Source organism: Blastomyces gilchristii (assembly GCF_000003855.2).
Source record: "Blastomyces gilchristii SLH14081 genomic scaffold supercont1.18, whole genome shotgun sequence".
NCBI lineage: Eukaryota > Fungi > Ascomycota > Eurotiomycetes > Onygenales > Ajellomycetaceae > Blastomyces > Blastomyces gilchristii.
Genome location: NW_003101665.1, coordinates 240,374 through 261,831, shown reverse-complemented (window position 1 = coordinate 261,831; position 21,458 = coordinate 240,374).

The window sequence follows — 21,458 nt, the reverse complement described above, 5'->3', positions numbered from 1 at the left end:
TCTCATATTTCTATTTTTAAATAGATATGCAGTGTATATGCAAATAAAATGAGTGAGATTGAAGATCTTACAGTACTCTATTTTATCTCAGTCTGTCTATTTCATTTCATCAAAGAAAAGTTGTATGATTCTTTTAGATATAAAACAGTTAATTCATTTTATTAGAGAAAGTGACAGTTTTAATATCATCAAAGTCTGAATTAACTTTGACTTTGAAACATGATCAAATGCTTCTTTTATATCAATGAAAACTGCAGTTGAGATCAGATCTTCATGCTTTGCTATTTGAATATTATGAATAACTGAGAAAACAGTGTTAATTGTAGAACATTGTTTTCTATCTTTCATTTATTCACTGAATAAAAGAGAATTACTAATAGAGCTTATAAAAGATACTTAAGTTGCTATTATCTTTTCTAAAACCTTTTCTAGACAGTTCAATAGAGATATTACTCTATATAACTTGAAAATTGAAGTTTTTCTATTAGATTTTACAAGAATCACTTCAGTGACTTCTCTTCAGCATTCAGAATAATATTCATTTTTCAAGAGATTGAAAAAGAGCTCAAAATATTCATTCTTTAAGTAGAAGTATGTATTTTAAATAATTAAGTAATTAATTAAATCAGGTCTGCAGCAGTTTTAACTGAATTTGAGAAGATAGCTGACTCTAGTTCATCTTGTATAAGATCATATCATTCTCAGTTATTTTCATTAATATAGTTGAGAAGTGATATATTCTCTTTCTCTGAATCTGAATCTGATGAGTTTTGAAAGAGAGTTCTTATAAAAGCTTGATATTTTTTCTCAAAAGAGTTTGCTGTATATGATTCATTCTGAATCTTATATTCTAAGACTGGAAGTTTTGCTACACTTCTTGTTTTAATATAGTTAAAAGCTTTAAAAACTTTCTTTTCTTATACTTCTTCAAGAAATTTATTTCAGTAGTCTGTTTTAGCTCTTTTAATATCTGAAAAATATTCATTTCTGGCAGTTTTGAACTCTTTATCAGAAATTATATCATTCTTTTAATCTCTTCTAGCAGTAGCTAATTATTTTCTTTTAGATGTGATATTCTCATTTCATCAAGATTTTGAATACTTAGAAGACTTTCTGTTTGAAATATTATCTCTAACACTTATTAGAATAATACATATAATGAGCTTCACTCTATTCTCAAGTATTTCATTTGAGATATCTTGATCAGAATTCTAATATAGCTCACTCTGCTTTTCAGATTTTAACAGTTTTATACTTTCTTCAACTGCTTTTTCAATCAGCTTTTTCAAAGTTAAACTGATTAGAGAGAAGAGGATTTTCACTCATTTATTCTTTACTCAGTTTAATATTAAATTAAATAATCTCATGATCTGATTCTGATGTCTTATTTGAATTAATAAACCAGTTTAAAAGTCTTTTTTTCATTAGATTTTGTGATATGAAGATTAGATCTATAATAGATTTCTGTTTCATGTCTTTTCTAAAGAATGTTTATTAATCAGACTTGTTAACTAAATCTATTGAATGCTTAAAGATTCATTCAATCAGATTATCAGCTCTTACTACTTTTTTACATTCTGAATTTCATCAGAGATAATGTGCATTGAAATCTCCTGCAATTGTAGAGTTTCTTAATGAAGTTATGTTCAGAAATCCTCTATTAATTGTTCAGATATTGTTATTTTTCTTCAATGACTTTTCATTATAGATATTTATAAGCTGTATAGTATCAAACTCATTCTCTTTATCTGTAATATCACTTGTCAAAATATCAGAGTCAGACATGATATCAAATCTTAGATTAAATTGATATCTTGATATCTTTCTTTCTTAGATCACTACTCTTGACTTTATCTCAGACTTTTGAGATAGAAAGCAGTAGTAGCTTGAATAAGAAATAACATATTTTTGCTCAGCATCAAAATTTAGCTTCTGAAGCAGTATAAAGTCAACTTTTTATTCAAATGCAATTTGAAGACAAGAATAAATGCAATTTGAGTTTCTATTCACATTATTTTAAATAAATGTGATTTTTGAAGAGTTTTTAAACTTTTTTTATTGTTTTTGTTGTATATTCATACTAAAAGAGAGTAGAGTAGAATCTAATCACTATCATCAGATAGTAGATTATAACTATTATGAAAAGTAGAAATCTCAACTGCTTATATTATATCTAATTTATTATCAGAGTCATTTCTCAATTCTTTAATCTTAACAGAAGTTTGAGGATTCAAATTCTGTTTACATTTAACTAAAGAATTGAAGTTTGAAGATTTAAATAGTTAAGAGTTTCTTCTTTTTAAGCTTGCAGTTGTGATTCAAAGGTTGCTTGAGTTAGTGTATGATTACAGATGTACGCCGGCTTCTTATATACATTATCTAAATTAATTAGTGGCCGCTAGGGCTTCTTTACATTTGTAAGCATGTTCAGAAGTGACTGCATTATTATTCAGCAGTTGTACATTCTTCTGAATCACATTCTCTCTCATCAGATTTAGTCACACTCATGTGATCATGATGTATGCTCTAGCTTCATGCAGATTAGCGTGTTACTAGTGTTTGCAATAGTGTAGTCTATCTCTGATTCAGCTAGCATTCTGTATACACTCTCACAAAGAAACTTTCACTATATTATATCACTCATTTACTAACTTTTTTCATTCTTCAATCATCTTCTTCATCATTATTATCATCAAATGCTATCATCTTATTCAAGATTTCTACTTCTTCTTCTATTCAACACTTTCTATCTGTTCATCTATCACATTGTACACATTTCTGACAATGATCTCTCATTTTCACAATAAGCATCATTATAGTGTTCATACTGAGCAGTTTATTAGCAGTGAGTGTAACACATTGTAGAATATAATCAGAACTTTTTTATTCTCTAATAATTATCAGAACATACTATTATGAATGACACATCTTCTTCATCTTCTTATATACTCTTAATCTTCTTTTTCTAGCAGGCATCTGATCATGTTTTGTATGAACACAGATACTGATATTTTGTTTTAATTCATGTAGAATCTTCACACATTGACAGATTCATATTCATTAATAATCGTGATCTCAATATTAATTCATCAGTTGAGAACTTGAGAAATATAATAATAAAGAAATTGTTTACATTATATATATCTGAGTCTTCTACATTTCTCTCTACTCTCTCTATTTCTTTCTCTGTCACTTTCTCTTAATCTTCTACACCTGTCTCTATGTCTGATTCTCTCCCTTCTGCTACCTCTGTTTCTGCAACCTCTACTCTTACTACTTCTACTCTCTCTGCTTCTATTATCTCTGCTTTTATTATCAGCTCTTTCTGTTGTAAGAAGATGTTGTATAGACTTAATCAATCATGTTTCTTAGTATATACACTTCTGTTCTTCTTACTGACTTCTAAAATAATTTATTATATGAAGACTGTGTATAATATAACTATATAAAGCTCAGTTATAAATACTGATTATTATATTCATTTTAAATATTTATGATAAGATAATTATTTATTTATATCAGAGAATCACTTCTCTTCTTAACAGTATTAAGATTGTAAGTCTTTTTCTTTTTCATCTTTTCTTTTTAATACTGATTTTTCTATTCTTAGAGAAAATCATTACAAGTTTTATTATATATAAAGTTATGATGTTGACAGACACTAAGAAACTTTTTACAACTGTTAAATTCAATATTATAGATATATTCACTCTGATAAATTTCTTCAGAATAATTAATCTGTATCAGTCTATTCTCTAGCATTTATCATCTGACTGTATAATGCAGGTGAAGAATATCTGTGTTTTCAGAAATAAAAACACAGATATTGTACTTTTTTACACTTATAAGTGTGAGACTCATATGTCTTGTCTGAGATGTTATTATGAAAATGAGCTGTTCATATACTGTGTTCTACTTTCTACATTTCTCTGTGTCTCTCTCTCTCTTTCTGAGAAGTCTCATGCATATTGTAATTATGTGTATAATTCTAAGATCAGCAGATATTCATTCAGTAATTGTTATCTCTGCTTTTACAGTTTTATATGCTAATAATAGTTCTTAGTTGCTCCAGTATCAGAGATTAATTTAATCAAAGATAATAACATCACTGAGACTACTCTCTTCTATTCTTATGCTTCTTCTATCACTTTCTCTTTCTCTTCTGTGAGAAAGATTGTGTGTATATCAGATTATAAGTGTTCAGCTCTGAGTGACTCTCATTATTATTTATCTAATTCTTCTTCTTCTTCTTCATTCATTTCTTCTATCTCTGTCTTCTCTATTCTGACTTCTAATTCTGTAAGTTCTGCACTCTTCTTTAATTTTTCTATGCATATATGTACAGATTTCTATATTAGCATTTCAGTCAATCTTGTGATAAATGATATTAATGTTATACACAGAGCAGTAGAGAAATCAGAGACATATACAGTATTATTACAAGAGCAGCTTACAGCTCTTGAATTTCTTACAGATCTCAAGTTTTGAGATTTTCTTTATTTTTGATGTTTTTCAGATGACATGATGTTGAAAATAAATTAAATATGTGATATATAAAAATGAATGAGATATGTATGATAACATTTGTCTTTTACAGCTGATTTTTACAGTTAATAATCAATTCATTATCTCTTCTCTTTTCTTACACTTTTTCTTTATCTGCTAGTCACTACTCTTATATAATCTCTATATAATACAGTATTCAGTGACTAGATTCAACAGCTTTCATCTTTTATAATTCTGTCTTATACATTATACTGTCTCTCTTCACCTGCTCAGATTACTATAGTGAAAAGCTCATTGAAACTAATCTCATCTGATCTCTGAGCATTCTCAGAAGTTGAGATAACTTGGTCTTATATATTCATGAATATTTCAGATGATTCATTGTCTGTTATCTCTGTAATTAAACTGATATAAATAGTCAAATTCAACTCTGAATTTCTTTTTCTTCTGCAATCTGACTCATATGCAAGTCTGCTGCTCTGAGACTGCTCTTTACTGCATTACATCTACTGTCTGCAGCACATTATTGTATGACTGACTACAGTCTCATTACTTATTAAAGTGTGATATTTATCTGATTTCTTCATTGCTTCTCATTCTTTTCTTATAATTATGAAAAGATTGAAATAAGTGAGATTATCTGAATTATAAGTATCTATAATTTCTCTTACTTTATAAGACTTTTCAATTATAAGTCTCTTCTTTTTCAACAATGATGAGAGTGCTGTGAATAATTATATTTCACTCAAGTCTTATATCTTTATCTTTATAAGATGTGAATCATTTATTAAGTTGTATAAGATCTATCTCTCTGATTCTTTCAATGTGTATATTCTCAGAGAATGTGATTTAAGTATTTTATATAACTTAAATCATCTAGATTGAAACTTCTTAGAACTCTTATTATATACAAGAACACACATTCTTATCTTGAGACTCAATTTCTTAACTAGTGAGTCTCATATTCTTTTTAATTGAATTACTCAGTTCAGGAGTAACTCATTAGCTTTTGCATGTGTATAACTGATCTCTTTCAATCTTGATTCTGTATCTGCAACTGTTGCATCTGTAACTGTTATTTCTACTGTATCTGCAATCACTGTTCTCTTTCTCATCTTTTTCAAAACATTCTTCAGAATGCGCGGATGCAATCCATACAACAGGTAGAATAGTGAACACTTGAAGACTGTATACTGTCAAATTCATGTGACTAATAGTGCCTGACTGAGATATTCATCTCATAATCTTATAGACTTGCTCACTAGATATTTCATCAGCATATTACTCAAGATTTCATTCAAGTATTTCACTTTTCCATTCATTTATAAATGATATATTGTTGTTCTATAATATCTTGTCTGTAACTGGCTCATGAAATGTCTCACTGCTTCTTCTATAAGATTCACACTATTATCAGTTAGAATCTCATACAGTATTTCATAGTTGATATAGATCTTATTATATAGAAACTTTATCACTATCTTCTCTATTATCTCTGAAACTGCTATTGCAACTGATCAGTCAGTAGTGTAGTCAATAGCAGTGATTATTCAATGATTTTCATTTAATATTCACAGTAATATGTCTATGAGATTCACTCTTCATCATTTAAACAGTTATATTATACACTTTATCTGATATTGTACTTTCTCACATTCTAATTCTTTCTTAGATTCTTTTATGACCTGATAATTCAGGCACTTGTGAGTATACATCTGAATATTCTCAGTCATGCTTGATCAGTATGCTCTTGATTTGAGTACACTTATAAGTTCAGAGCTTTCTAAGTGACTGAATTCCTTGTGCATGTGAGTTATTAAGTTATATCTAAATGAATATTCTAGATAGAGAGCTTCTATATATTCTAGATTGTGATAAAACATAATATCATTTTTCAATTTCCTCAGCTTGAAGTTTGAAAGTATCTCTTCTATCACTTTTACAAGATACTTGTTATTCAATATCTTGTTATTCTTCAAGTGAGAGATCATTATATTTACTCATTCTGATTTCTTACACTCTTTCAGTACATTTAATATGAACTTCTCTTATATCTGATTCACAGAATTCTCACTCATGAAATCAGGTCTGTGACTGATTATATCAGATATTACAGTGTTTGATTTCTTTCAGTATTTAGTATATAGATTATATACTTAAAACTCTGAGATTCAACATACTAAGTATTTGAAAGGTTTTATCATTAATTATAAATAGATGAGGCTTTCATGATCTGTGATTATCATTGTCATATATCTGTTGTCAATATATCTATCTCATAATATCAGTGTGTGCTTAATCACTAGCAATTTCTCTTCATGCACTGAGTAATTGAGCTCAGTGCCTGATAGTTTTCTACTATTATATATCATCAGATGCAGCTTGCTGTTCTTACTCATCTGTAGAAGAGTGTCTCTGATAGCTCATTCAAATATATCTATTTCAATATAGAAAGATTATTGCAATCTGATTGAATAAGCACTGAGAAGATTATACATATTCTCTCAGTGTGAGAAAGTCTCTTTACACACAGTATTTCAGATAATTGACTGAAACTTCTTCTTCTGCAGATTAGCATCTATTTCTCTTAAGAGATCTGAGAGTGCTACAGCTATTTATGTAAAAATCTTGATAAATCTGCAGTAATATGAGATTAACTCAAGAAACTATTATATATAATACACATTTCTCAGCTGCAGTCAATTCACTATAACATTTAATTTCTTCAGAATGAGATATATACAGTCATCACTCACTATATATTCTATAAACTTCAACTCTTTCATTTCAAACACACACTTTGTTAATTTAATATAGAGCTTATACTCTGTCAGAGTTGTAAGCATTTTATCAAGATACTTCAGATATTCATTGTATAAGTTTAAGAAGACTAGAATGTCATTCAGATATACATGGTATAAGATTTCATTCTATTTATAAAGAATTGTATTCATCATTGTTTGAAAGATGATGAACAGATTTATTAGACTGAATGATATTATCAGAAATTCACACTTTTCTCATTGTATATTAAATATGATTCACAGTACTGACAGTTCATCTACACAGATCTGTCAATATTCTGAGAGAAGATCAATCTTCAATAGATATCAGGTATTTCTGACTGTATTCAACTGTTATTGAATTCATGATAATAAGTATTCATTCTTGATCATAAGCTTGTTAAGTGTTTAATAATTAATACACATTCATCACTTCTCATCTGCCTTTTTCATGAATAGAACTGAAAAGTCTCACATACTTAATAAGAGTTATATAAGACTATATTCTACAAGGTCTGTGATCTGATACTTCTATTCTTCAAGATGCATTTGCAACAGAGAATACACATTTTAATTGACTGATTTCATATTCTCTGTATCAATCTCATGTATGAATTCTCATTTCAGCAGTAATTCTGATGAAAGATCTATTCAGAAGATCTTTTCATACTTCTTCAGAAGCTTCTTTATACACTTATTCTCTTATATATTCTTTATCTTGATTTTCTCTGCTTCTGGGTTCTGTATGATATACAGAATACTTTTAAATGAGATCTTGTAAATTATTCTCTTTGCTTATTAATGTATAAGCAGATTTAATTCTTCTATATCAGAGATATGAAATGTTCTTCTCATATCAGTTAATAGAATTATATGAACTGTTTTCTTCTTATCAGTTAATTATATATAACATGTACATCATTAGACTGACCGTGTGACCGTGTCTGAGACCAGGACCAGATTTTTTGATAGTCTCATTACCAATTCGACTGATCCCATTACACGGTTTTAACATTAGATAGTAGTCCCATACTGTCCCAGTGGGACTTACTGTCTACTCTTGTCACATTTTCCAAATGGGATCATGATTTCTACTTCTCAATTTAAATTATTTTTATTGCTTTAAATGACTTTAAATCTCATTTGAGTGTTATCAAAAAGTGTTACTTTTTAAAAAATTAAAAATAGTCTAAAAAAAACCTTAAAATGTCTAAAAATAGTAACTTTATGCCAAGAATGTGACTAAATGAGACCAAATGAGACCACTTTCTCATTTTTTTCAAGTCATGGTTCCATTTTAAGATCTGATATATAGTCACTTTACATGTTTTTTTGATAGCCAGTCCCAGCAGGATTCACGCCAAGAAATGTATGGGACCAGACCAAATGAGACCAAACGTGAAATTCATGGTCCCGGCGGCCAGTCTATACATCATTGAGTCTGCAGATTGAATCTTTGAAATCAATTAAGTCTGAGAATAAGGTTATATTTCATATTCTGCAGCTCTCACATTCAAATATAGCAAGATCATTCTCTGAAGTGCAAGGAAACTCTTACTCTTACAGATAATATTAAATATTAATTATCAGATAATCTTATACATTGAGAATTCTTCACTCAGTGAACCTCTTTCAGTCTTTGAATCATATAATTATTAATATATTATATAGATACTTCTGTATTCATTAACAGTCATCTCTCAATTCTTACTCAAGTGCTCTTTATATATTAACATTTCAGATCTCAAGGTATTGAAATGAGTATTCACTTCATTCTCATCTGCATCTCAGTCAGAAGCCTGCTTTCTCTTGATATTCACAGAATTCAGAGAATCATCTAACACAGACATCTCTTTCACTTTGAAGACTTTTCATAGAATATCAGCAAGTGTCTCTGAGCTTACTGATTCTGCTAGTTTTTTAACTCTCTTGGTTTTCTTGACTGTGTACACTGTGTGTAATCTTTTATATCATGATTTTAGCATCTGCAGTTGAAGTAAGCTCAATACTTATAATATCAAGATTTTCACTCAGAGAATCTCTTTTTCAGACAATTCAGTGCTTTAGCAATGATATTCAAATCTAGATTCATTGTATTGAAGTATATAACTTGTATTATGAAAGTCTGATTATCTATTCTCTGTTGAGATATACTTAATTACAGTATTTTCTATCACAGTTAACTTACTTATTCTCATACAATGAGAATGTTATATGCTTTCTTTACTGTATCTGACTGTGAGATTAAGCATTTTCATTCTACTCTTAACTTGAGTGTAAGATTATGAATAAAGATCTATAAATAGAAAAATGTTGAAAGCTCTTCATTCAATACAAGATAGTGTAAGCTGAAGTGTATAAAGTATAATATAAGATCACTTATTTATCTACACTTAGTAAAGCATTCATAATACTTATTTCATATATTCACTTTCTCAAAGTTGTGTAAGATTTATTTGAAAAACTCATTCTATATTTATAAGAATGAATATCATTTCAGATCTGTGAGATTTATCTTTTCATCAGTTATTTATAATAACTTCACTTTTCTGCATAGAAATGCAGCAGATCTTAAGACTTGTTGAAATTCTGTTAACTGTCTGTCTATAAGTTTGTATTCAATCTGATAATATAATCACATCTGACTTAGCTAGCTGATTACAGTATTATTATTTTAATTATCATTGAAGCTTAATGACTCTGACAGATCTCTCAGCTTGATATATTTCATGCTCAGATTCTCATTCTGTGCAGCAGTCTCAGATAATGTGTACACTTCTAAAGAGATTATGAATAATTATAGTACAATCTTCAGATTCAGCATAGTTATCTATCTGTATAAATATTCAATCTTCTACTGTAGATCTAAGACCTGGTTTTCTCTATTCTTCTTAATAATAGTGATTGCATCAGTGAAGCTCTTCATAGTAAATGCTTGATCTGCAGTGAATATTAATTGTTATTTCACTTTCATCTTAGTCTGTCACTGTGTATGCAAGGCCTTAATTTCATTTAGAATTCTTGTACATGTACAGAGCTTCAATTTCAGTTCAGTAATCTCAGCTGCTTTTCTTACTGTTTTGAGTAAACTCTCTGAAAGATTCTGCATATCTTCTGATTCAGATAGTAGAGAAGAGTGTTGTTTATATTAACTAGAGAAGATATTCATTTCAGTGATTTCTCATTAATTATACAATGTCTATTATTATATTGCTATATTATTATATTACTATATTATTATATCACTATATTATTATATAATTTCTGTTATCATTATACAACTTCAGTGATAGCTACTCTTCTTTTCATTCTTCTTTTAAATAGAGAGTGAACTTCTTTGAATCTGATTCATTACTTATATCTTCTTTCTCACATCTCATCTGTTTGTATATCATACATGGTATTCATCTGAGCATGGAGTTTTCCCTCAACAAGTTAAGCAGCATCAATTGAATGCTCTTTCACTTATCACTCTTCATATGCCTATCTTTTGAGGCATTTTTAGAACCACACTGATATGATAACTATGAATTGCTTTGTAGATGGAATTATCATGTTCTGGAGAAGCCTGCGCTTCTCACCAGTTTTTAGACATGCTATCAGATGTGATTCAAAGATTGCTTGAGTCAGTGTATGATTACAGGCATACACCGGCTTCTTATATACATTATCTAAATTAATTAGTGGCCGCTAGAGCCCCTTTACATTCATAAGCATGTTCGGAAGCGGCCGCGTTATTTTCCGGCGGTTGTACATTCTTCCGAATCACACAGTTATGAGTTTACTGGCTTGACTATTCTCTTCAGTTCTAGATTTGCGTTGAGCTTTATCTTTTCTTCAGTTCTTTTGAGTTCTTGAAGTAAACATACATTCTTTTGAGCTAGATGCATGTTTTTCTTTGCAATTAGAGCATTTAAGCAGAGTGTGTTGATATATTTCATCTCTTTTTGAGCATGTTTCACATTTATACTCACTAGTTTTGTAATCTCTGGCATAGAATGCACATTTTGAGTCTCTAAAACAAGAGATTACAAAGTGTTCATATCTTTGACAGTTTGAACACTGTGTTTGAGCTTTGAGATTCATTCTTGAGTCTTTGTATTCATGAACTCTCATTTTTAAATCTGTTACTCTTACTTCAGAGATCTTTGACTGTTTAAGTGTTTTTATATATACTAGAACAGAGGCATTTCTTCTGCTTTATCTGAACTCAATTGAATTTAGTCATACAGGCTCTTTTCTCAGTTGAATAGAGTTGTATTCTTTTAATTCATTTTTAAGAAGTAGCATTTCTTCTTCACAGTTAAAAATTTCAACTGGAATATTATGAAGAATGAATTGATCTCACTTTTCATCTCTCTCAGATACAATTGTTGTGTTTAACAAAGATTCTACTACTGATTTCCAGAGATTCTCATTCTGAATAAGGAATTCTGCACTGAATTCAGGCATTGTAGTCAGAATGATGGAGTTTTCAAAGAAGAATAACTCAATTAAAGCTATAACTGATTTTTGAACTTCAATATCAGTCATTAACTAAGAAAAGAACTGCTAATTAATTTCATTTCTGATTCTGAAAATGAGATTTAAGTTTAGCTTGTTCCTTTGCAAGATATCCTGATTTGAGACTTTGAGAATAAGTCTTCTATTTCTGGAGATTTGAAAGTTTTTCTTCTTTTGTATTTTTTTCTTCACTTTTCTATGAATAGAAGTATGAGCAGTATTCTTCTCAGTTTTCTCAGGATTTTGAGCAGGTTTTGAGACAGCAGGTTTAGAGACAGCAGATTCAGCTACTTGAGCATATGTTTTCTTCTGATTCAAAGAAGAAGAAGAAGTAGAAAAAAAAGAAGAAGAGCAAGATGAAGAGTCAGTGATTATACTCAGAATTTTCAATGTTTTTTGAACTGTGTTTGAAATTCCAAGTTTGAACTTTATCACCTTCTGTAGTTGTCTAGCCTGAGTATGAAGAATTAACAGAACATCTTCATTCATCTCACTCAGACACGGCGTGATATGTACTGTTAACTACTAGAAGTATTCATAGTGGAAAGATAAAATGTAGAGATCAAATGTATAATAGTATTCAAGCTGAGTTGTGAATAGTATTCATGAACTTCAGTCTATATAGTTGTATGTAGTCAAGAGTCACTAACTTTATTAATTATACAAGAGATAGAAATAGAAGTAAAGAATCTATGAGAAGCAGAATTTCTTACATACTTCTCTCTCTCTAAGGCTTTGTCTGTGAAGCCTTTCACTGAGTGATTCTATAGAATCAGGCTCAGCACTGCAGTGATACTCACTAAAAACCCTTCATGTCTATAAAAAAAAACCTCAGTGAGGAAAAATCCCTTGTTACTATGAAGAGAAAAGAGTCTGTCACTCAGTTTCTTGTTCTGTGAGATTCTTTATTCCCTGCAGATCTTTCTCTGACTATCATACAGATTCATCTCACATCTTTCATACAGAAGAGTTCTGATTGACTCTCAATCATTTCTGTGAGATTCTTGTGTGATTATTACACAGATTCATCTCATATCTTTCAATCTGAAGAGTTTCAGTTGATCTTCAATCAAGATTCTTATGTGATCATTACACAGATTTATTCTGCAGATGAATCACTTTCTATGAGATTATTCTTATCAAAGAGAAGTATTTGTAAGTTGATCTTTCACTCATTCTCACAAATCATTATTCTTTAACACTGTAGAATTGTGAGGAATTTTTCATTCTTTTATCAACTCTGTAGAATTGTAGAATCAAGATATTCACAGTCTGTAATCACTCTTTATAGTCATATAGAAAGATTCAGACCTATAATTCATAATCACTCTTTATTTACTAAAGTGATCTGACTGTTTCACAGAATTATTTATAGTATAAATAAATCTCTCTAGAGTAGTATAAATATTTCAGATCTGTCTGTAAAATCTCATCTTCTTTTTTCTTTTTCTGTAACAGCTCTTATTTTCATAACTGTGAGTATTCTCATTCATCTGTAAAGTGTTATTATTCAGATAACAGAGAGAGAGTATTTCTGATAATATTTATATATTGATGTAAGAACTTCTCAAGACTAAAATTTTTTTTAATTTTAATATCTTTATAAATAATATCTGACTGCTGCTGAGCTTCTTATAAGTATCTCTGCAACTTCTCTGATTACTTTTTACTAGATAATGAAGTAGAGATATCATCACTTATAACAGTATCTTTATCTCTCTCAGCTTTATCATCACATCTGATCTTCAGATCAGTAGTCAATTGTATGTCTCTCTTAGATAAGCTTCTGACTTCAAGCAGTATAGTTCTACTCTTTACTGTAAGTCTTCTCATAAGTAATTTCTTACAGACTTTAGCTGACAGTTTCTGTGAAGCTTCTGATGCTATCAGTATCTTCTACAGCTCTGCAGATCTACAATCACTCTCTCTCTACTTATACAATCTCTGATCAGATATATGTAAATATGTCTAGATTCTCTATCAACAGTTCTTACATAATAGCACATTTTCACAATCTCATTATCAATGAGAGATGAGTTCTCAGATACTTATAAAATTCAGATAATTAAGACAATACAAATACTATGAATTCATGACAGAAGTTGATCTGAACAGATGACCTCTCTCTTCATATCTCAATTATTTCAAGACTGAATACTTCAGCATAACTGAAGAAGCAGACACAGCTTCATGAGAGATATCTGATTATATATGCAGATAATCAGCTCTCAAGACACTGCTATAATTATACATACTCTGATGTTCAGCTTCTCTGAAGTCTGTGTATTTCTGACAGTCTTCATATCAAATGCAATAATTGTCTGTATCACAGATATAATACTCTCTACTTCTTTGAAGAGAGAAATTGATAGTTACAGAGAGATTGAGTATTATGAGTATTAAGAATATAAATGTGAATTTTCTTTATTTTTTTTTTATTAATCTCTAAATTGTGTTCACAGCTCTATTTTTATTTTCTTTATTTTTTAGCTTTAATAAGAATATGATTTCTTCTTCTTTTTATATACATCATGAACTGCTCATCTCAGTAGAAACTCATTATCTCATAGACTAGAATTTACAAATGACAGTGTTAATATCTTTATTATAATCAGATTCTTAGTGAAGACTGTATTATTTTGACTTACTAGAATTTACAGTATGAAAGTCATATCTCAGCTTCTGTAGATATCTTATCTATTCAGATAATTCTTAAGTAAACTTATTTATCTTACTAAAATACTCTTATCACTGAATCTTGAATCAGAGCTTGTAATCTCATTTCTCTGAGTTAATAATCTCTTTAATCTGATATTCTCTTTTACTCTCTAGTATTTTATGAATAGAGTGATGAGTCACAGAGTTCTCTTCTGAGAATTTCTTATATTTATAAAGTAAAGAGATATGAAAAATATTATATATCTATAACTCAGATAATAGTTTTAATCTATAAAACTATAAATTCACTTTCTTTATAATTCTATAAGACTCTGTTTATAAGAGATTTAGCTTCTTACTAGATCTCTGTATGATGATATTTTCTAGACTTAGTCAGAGTCTATTATCTTTCTTAAAACTCTTTATAATATACTTAAAGTTATAGTATCTCTTCTAATACTCTTAGATCTTTCTCAAGAATTCACAGACTTTCTTCTGAATATTCTGAATTCTCTCAGTCTGTTCATGAGTATTATAACACTCTATAGTATACTCTCACAGATTCATTAAGATTATTTATAAGTAAGTCTCAATGAGTATCTCAAAGAGGGTTTTATCTGTGCTGATATGCTTTAAGTTATTATATATAAACTCTGTAAGTAATAATTAATATACTCAGTTATTCTGATTATAATTAACAAAGTACTGCAGATATTATTTTAATATACTCATCAGATATTCTATCTGATTATCTATCTATTGATGAAAAGTCATACTTAGATCTCATAAGATCTTCAGTATAGTTATCAGATTAGATCAGAACTTCTTTATAAAGATTAATTCTCTATCTGAGATAATATTTATAGATAATTCATACAATCAGATTATATCATAGATAAAGATATAAGTCAAATTCTTTAACTTTAAGTTCTTATAGATGAGTATAAAGTGTATTATCTTGATAAAGTGATCTACTATCATCAGCATACTGTCAAAGCAGGTATTATATATGTTCTTGCTTTTAGAGAGATCTATGAGAGTGTTTATTTCTAGCTATTCTCAAGATTTCTGTGAGATGAGTAGAGAAGTAAGTTCTTTATATAATCTGAACTATATTATTCATGAACTCTAATAAATAGTATAAGAATTCACTATCTTCTTTAGAAGTTCTTATATCTTCAGTCAGAAGTATTTCCTTGTAAGCAACTCATAAGTTCTAGTATCTATAAAATGACTTACTAGAGAGAAGTTATGATATCTTTTAATAAGTTCTATTTATAGAAACTTATTTACAGATATATAAATTCAGCTCTCTCTTTATAAGAGATTATTTAAGTCTCTTTAATTCTTTATTTCTGTAGAATTAATCTCTGCTGTAAGCAGTTTCTGAATATACTGAGTATATTTATTCTTCAGTTACAGTTCAGACAATCTGAATACAAGATCTTATAAAGACTTATACTCTGTTTTCTCTTATATCAGATCTTTCACAGTGCTTCTCAAAGTCTGTAAATTCTTCAGATTATAGATACTCTCTTCAAGAATTCTCACAGAGATTTTCAGAGTGTTGACTCTCAGTATTATAGAGAGTAGTTATACAGACTTCTTCTCTCTCTCTTCTCTCTTCTCTTATAAGAAGATTAAGAGACTCTGCAGTTAATCTCTTTACAACACTCAGTCTGAGTATCTTATAAAGCTATTCTATCTTCTCTAGTCTCTCTGTGTCTGTTATTCTGATCTTCTTAATATAGTCAGATCTATAAGAGAGTTCATCTGCTGAGTTCTTAGTTTTCTTAATATACTCTATCTTGAATTAGAACTCACTCAGTCTCTGAGCTCAGTAAATCTATCACTGTAAGAGTTTCTTAATTAAAGTAAACTATTATAAGCTATTATAATCAGTTCTAACAGTAATCACTATTATAAGATTCTCAAAGTAGAAATATTAGTAACAGAAGAATTTCACTGATAAGAAGCTTCTAATTATAAATATTATAGTTAATCTTCATAGATTGCATCTTCTGTAAGAAAAATATCACTGAAACTCAGATCTCATTTAACTATAGTTATAAGACTATTTCTGAAATTATAAAGAAGAAGATATCTATCTTTAATCTGATTAAGAGTAAGAGATTAAAGTGAAATAGTATTATTATATTTATAAATATCTGTTTCAATCTTATAAAGACTCTGTGAGCTTCTAAAGTAAGAAAGTTCTCACAGCTCTCTCTTCTTAATAATCTTTTCATTCTTTATTTATAAGATGACTTATTCTTATTTTCACTCTTCAGTATATCTGTAAGAGTCAAGAAGAGTCTTATAAATATAAAGATAAACTGTTTATAGAAATTCACAAAGCTCAGAAAGATCTGAATCTCATGAATACTAGTTAACTTTAGTTATAATAGAATAGTCTCAATCTGTGAGAATTTCATCTGAATATTATCTACAGTGATTACATATTCTAGAAAATTAATCTACTAAGTACTGAAGTTATACTTTATAAGCTTAATATACAGTTCTGTCTCATCTAAGATCTTTAACATAGTTTATACATACTCAGTATGTTCTTTCTTCTTTATAAAGTACATTATCACATTATTCAGATATATTACTATAAAGATATTCAGATATATATAAAGTATTTTATTAATAAAAGACTGAAATACTGCAGAGATATTAGTCAAATTAAGAGATATTACTAGATATTTAAATAATTTCAGTGCAGTTTTAAAGATAGTCTTTTATTCATTCTCAGACTGTATTCACAGCTGTGTATATATATTAATCATATTCAGTTGTATAAATATAACAGCTCTCATAAGACAGTTAATCATATTCTTAATCAGAGATAGAGAATAGTGACTCTTTATAGTCTTAGAGTTCAGATTGTAATAGTTTACACATAATCTGAGATTTTTATTCTTCTTTATAAATATCACAGAGACTTCTGCAGAGATTTATAAAGATTGAATAAAGTTATTCTTCAGATTCTTCTTTATACAAGTCTGTAAGATCTCTGTCTCATGATGAGAGAGCTTATAGATTAATTCTTAGAAGAGTTTCTATTCTTCTATTAAATCTATTATCAGATTCTTCTTATAATAAGATGAAAGCTCAGCTGTCTTAGTTGAACTGAATATCTCTGCAAGATCTTGATATTTCTCTGATATCTGAAGCTCAGTTTTCATGATTGCAAAGTTCTCAGATATTTATAAAGTCATTATATAGATAAGCATGTCTTCTCTAATCAACTCTATAGTATTAACTGATTCTATCTTTATAAGTAAGTTTATCAACACTGATCAGAAGTATAAACCTGACTCACAGACAGCTATGTATGAATTATGTTTTTAAAGTTATAGAAGTCTTAAGTACATGTTATCTGTGATATCTGTGATAATTACAGTTTCTGCAAATCTTCTTCAGATTCTGAAGAGATCTTGTAATTTAAAGATAACTCTTATAAGTCTTTTAACTCTCAGATCTGAGTTCTCACATTCTGTTTATTATAAGAATAGATTCTCAGTTTTTATTACTTAGCTCATTCACTTCACAAGCTTTAGAGACACTACAGTGACCTGAGATTCTGAGTTTATCAATACTTCTTATACTTATAGAGTAGTAATACTACAGTATAATCTCTCTCTATAAGTATGTATTTTCATTGAGAGAGTAACAGATTCAGATATCAGCTTTAAGACTCTTAAGAAGACTGTTACTGACTCTATTTATAACTTTTCAAATTTCTATTTTAATTTATGTGAATAGTTTATATAAAGATATTCTGATTTAGAATAGATAAAGTAAAGACTCTTTTTCTTAATCTTTCTATTATACACTCTGTTTACAGAAGCTTATAAAGCTCTCTCTCTCTGCTCAGCAGTTAGATATAAATCTCTCTATATCTTATTATCTTTTCTCAGTAAATCTGTTCTCTGTTATTCTGACTCTCATAGAATCAGTTAATAATCTGCTCTTTATAAGTCTGCAACTCTTACAGTGATTCACAAGCAGTGAATAAGAGTCATTAGTTTCTTCAGAGTTAAGAGCTTAGAGTCTTACTTAATAAGCTTACTCTGCATATCTTTATTCAGTCTTTTTATAAATATTATTATTTAGATCTTGTTTCAGAGCTCTGTTTTCACAGATCTCAATTCATATCATAATTTTATAAAGTGCTGTAAGTAGTCTTTATCAGATTTTTTATCTCTTTTTCTAATATTGATAATTACAGCTCAGATGTTCTCTGTTCAGCTTACAGAGTCTCTTAAGTTATTCTCTAAATAGATCTTGAGAACAGATCAGCAGAATCTCTTATAATCATTCTCTAGATAATTCAGTCAGTTCTTGACTTCAGTGTAGTAGAGATCTGTTATTATATAGATAACAGCTTCTTCATCTTTTATATCACACAGCTGAGCTTATAAGTCAATTTCAAATACAAACTTGTAAAAGCTTTTATAGATTGTGATTCAGTAAGTAATCTTAAGCAGTTGCAGCTTAAGAAATTTTTTTTTGAGTTTGTAGATATCTCTGAAGATTATGTTTAGAGACTCAGTTCAAGAGTGTTTACAGATAGTAAGCATTTCTTATAGAAAAATAGCTTGATTCTGCAGAAGATGCTCAAGAATGTTCTTCACTGAGATTGATTCATTCATCAGTTCAGAGAATTCCTCTGTCACAGATACAGAGAATGATATTCTGTGAGTGTGTGACAGGCTGCGCCCGAATAATCATATAGACTATTCCATTACACTTCACAGATTTCAACCGCTTCATTCTTGAACATGTACACTCCGATTCTCAGCCATTCTCAATCGCCGATCCTCGGCCACCATGAACACATATAGATTCTTCCGCCCCGAAGCTCCACTGCATACATCATCACATATGTGTATAAATATTCACTTTAATTATCAATTCTCACACTTTCTCTTTCTTTTCCTTCTCTAACATTTTTCTCTTTGTTATATAAGACCTATAATATTATATTGATCTATTCAGCATAGGCCTCTTATACTAGAAAAATATTCATTATCTTCTTATTAGAAACAATTATTCACACATTGTCTTCTTATTAAAAATAATTATTCATTGAGATATCTGAACATGTAACAACATGTAAGAAATAGAGAAACAGTTAAGCAGATACTAAGTCTTTAAATAGAAGCTTACTTGTCAGTCACTCTGACTCTGTAACAAGATCTTATAAACAGAGTAAGATCTTACAAGAGAATATCAGTAAAAGACCTGAGAGTTCTGACATCTCGGATATATAAGATATTCATACAATTACACTTTCACAGATATCACACATTCAACAAATAATATAATCATGTCTAATAGCAATATGAGAGAACTCTTAAACATGAGTATAGATATGATATCACAGTGACTTCAAGCAATGTTAGAATTACAATAATAATAAATAGATGATATGCATGCAACTTAACAACATCAATATTAAGAGATTCAACAATTATCATAATAAGAAACTCATGCAATTTCAACATCTACAGAATTAAATATAAAAGCGCTGAAAGAATACTTAAATACTTCTATATATTTCAATACTTCTGATCTCACTCTCTACTCATCATGAAGGATGAAAATACTCATGAAACTAAGTGTAGATGAAGATGTCATCAGTTTATTAATTAATCAAGATTGATATATCAATGAATGATTGAAGAATCACATGAAACAGAAGTTTCATTCATGAATGAAAGTACACAAATCAGTGTTATGAATATCTGATAATATCATCAAATATCTTGATATTCTGTTCTGAGACACTGCTATATAATAGAAAGTGTTAGATTGATTACAGAGCATCTGACAGAGAAACACTTCTCTTACAATATTCATCTCTGACTTCAACACTAAGATTCTAGAAGTAGGTGATCAATCTTGAGAGAATTGAATAAAGATTAGTATACTCAAGAAGACATTAACTTTTTAACTCTTACAGACTCTTATAAGTATAGACAAAGATCAGACTTATGAAGGTTTCTGCACACAGCTTCAGACATTGAATGATCATCTTATCAAGCTCAAGAGTATACAGAACAGTGACAGAAGATGTTACATCTCAGTCACTCATACACTCATGCTGAAGAGGAGTAACAGCAATGATACAGATATCATAAACTGAATAGATTCAAATATCTATACATAAGCAAGAGTTTTCACTGTTCAAACAGGCTTCTGAGTTTCTGAGATCACTTCTGAAGAAGTCACTGATTAATGTCAACATGAAGTGTGCATCAACTGTAACTCATGAGAACACATTACTTTCAACTGCTGATTGATCTATGTGTCTTCACACTTGAGAGAAAGATCAGTATCTTCTTGTTTGAAGAATGAATCAGTATCTGTCTGTGTCAACCATGTTATATTAGAGGAAGATTCAGAAGATAACTACAAGAATGTCTCAATGAAACAGGGAAAAGATTAACTCCTGTTTAAATTCACAAACAGAAGCTTGAAGAGATCAGATAATAATGATTTGAAGAGAAAATGATAATGAATATAATTCTTATATCTACTGTGATTGATAATATATATAATATGAAAGCTATGATAGACAGTGATCTATATCACTATGCAATGATAAAATCTTCAGTTATAAGATATTACAACCTTCAGTATATTCTCTTATCAAAACTCTGACTTCTCACAGAATTTCATGACCTAAAAGTCATTTGTACCTGTTACATGATACAGTTGAACATAGATGTCAGAGAACATCAATATGAAGATGCCTACATATATGAAGTTAATAATCTCAATTATAATCTTATATTAGAACTGATCTGACTATCTGAAGAAGACATCTTATTAAATGCTTGAAACAGAAGTTTAATATTCTCTAACAATGATAGAGTTCACAAAGATGATATTCACAAGACTATAGATCTGACACAGATCTCTGTCAACATCTATAAAATACTCAGAAAAAGAAGTCACTGAAAGAATCACTGACAGTAGAATCATGTGTCAATC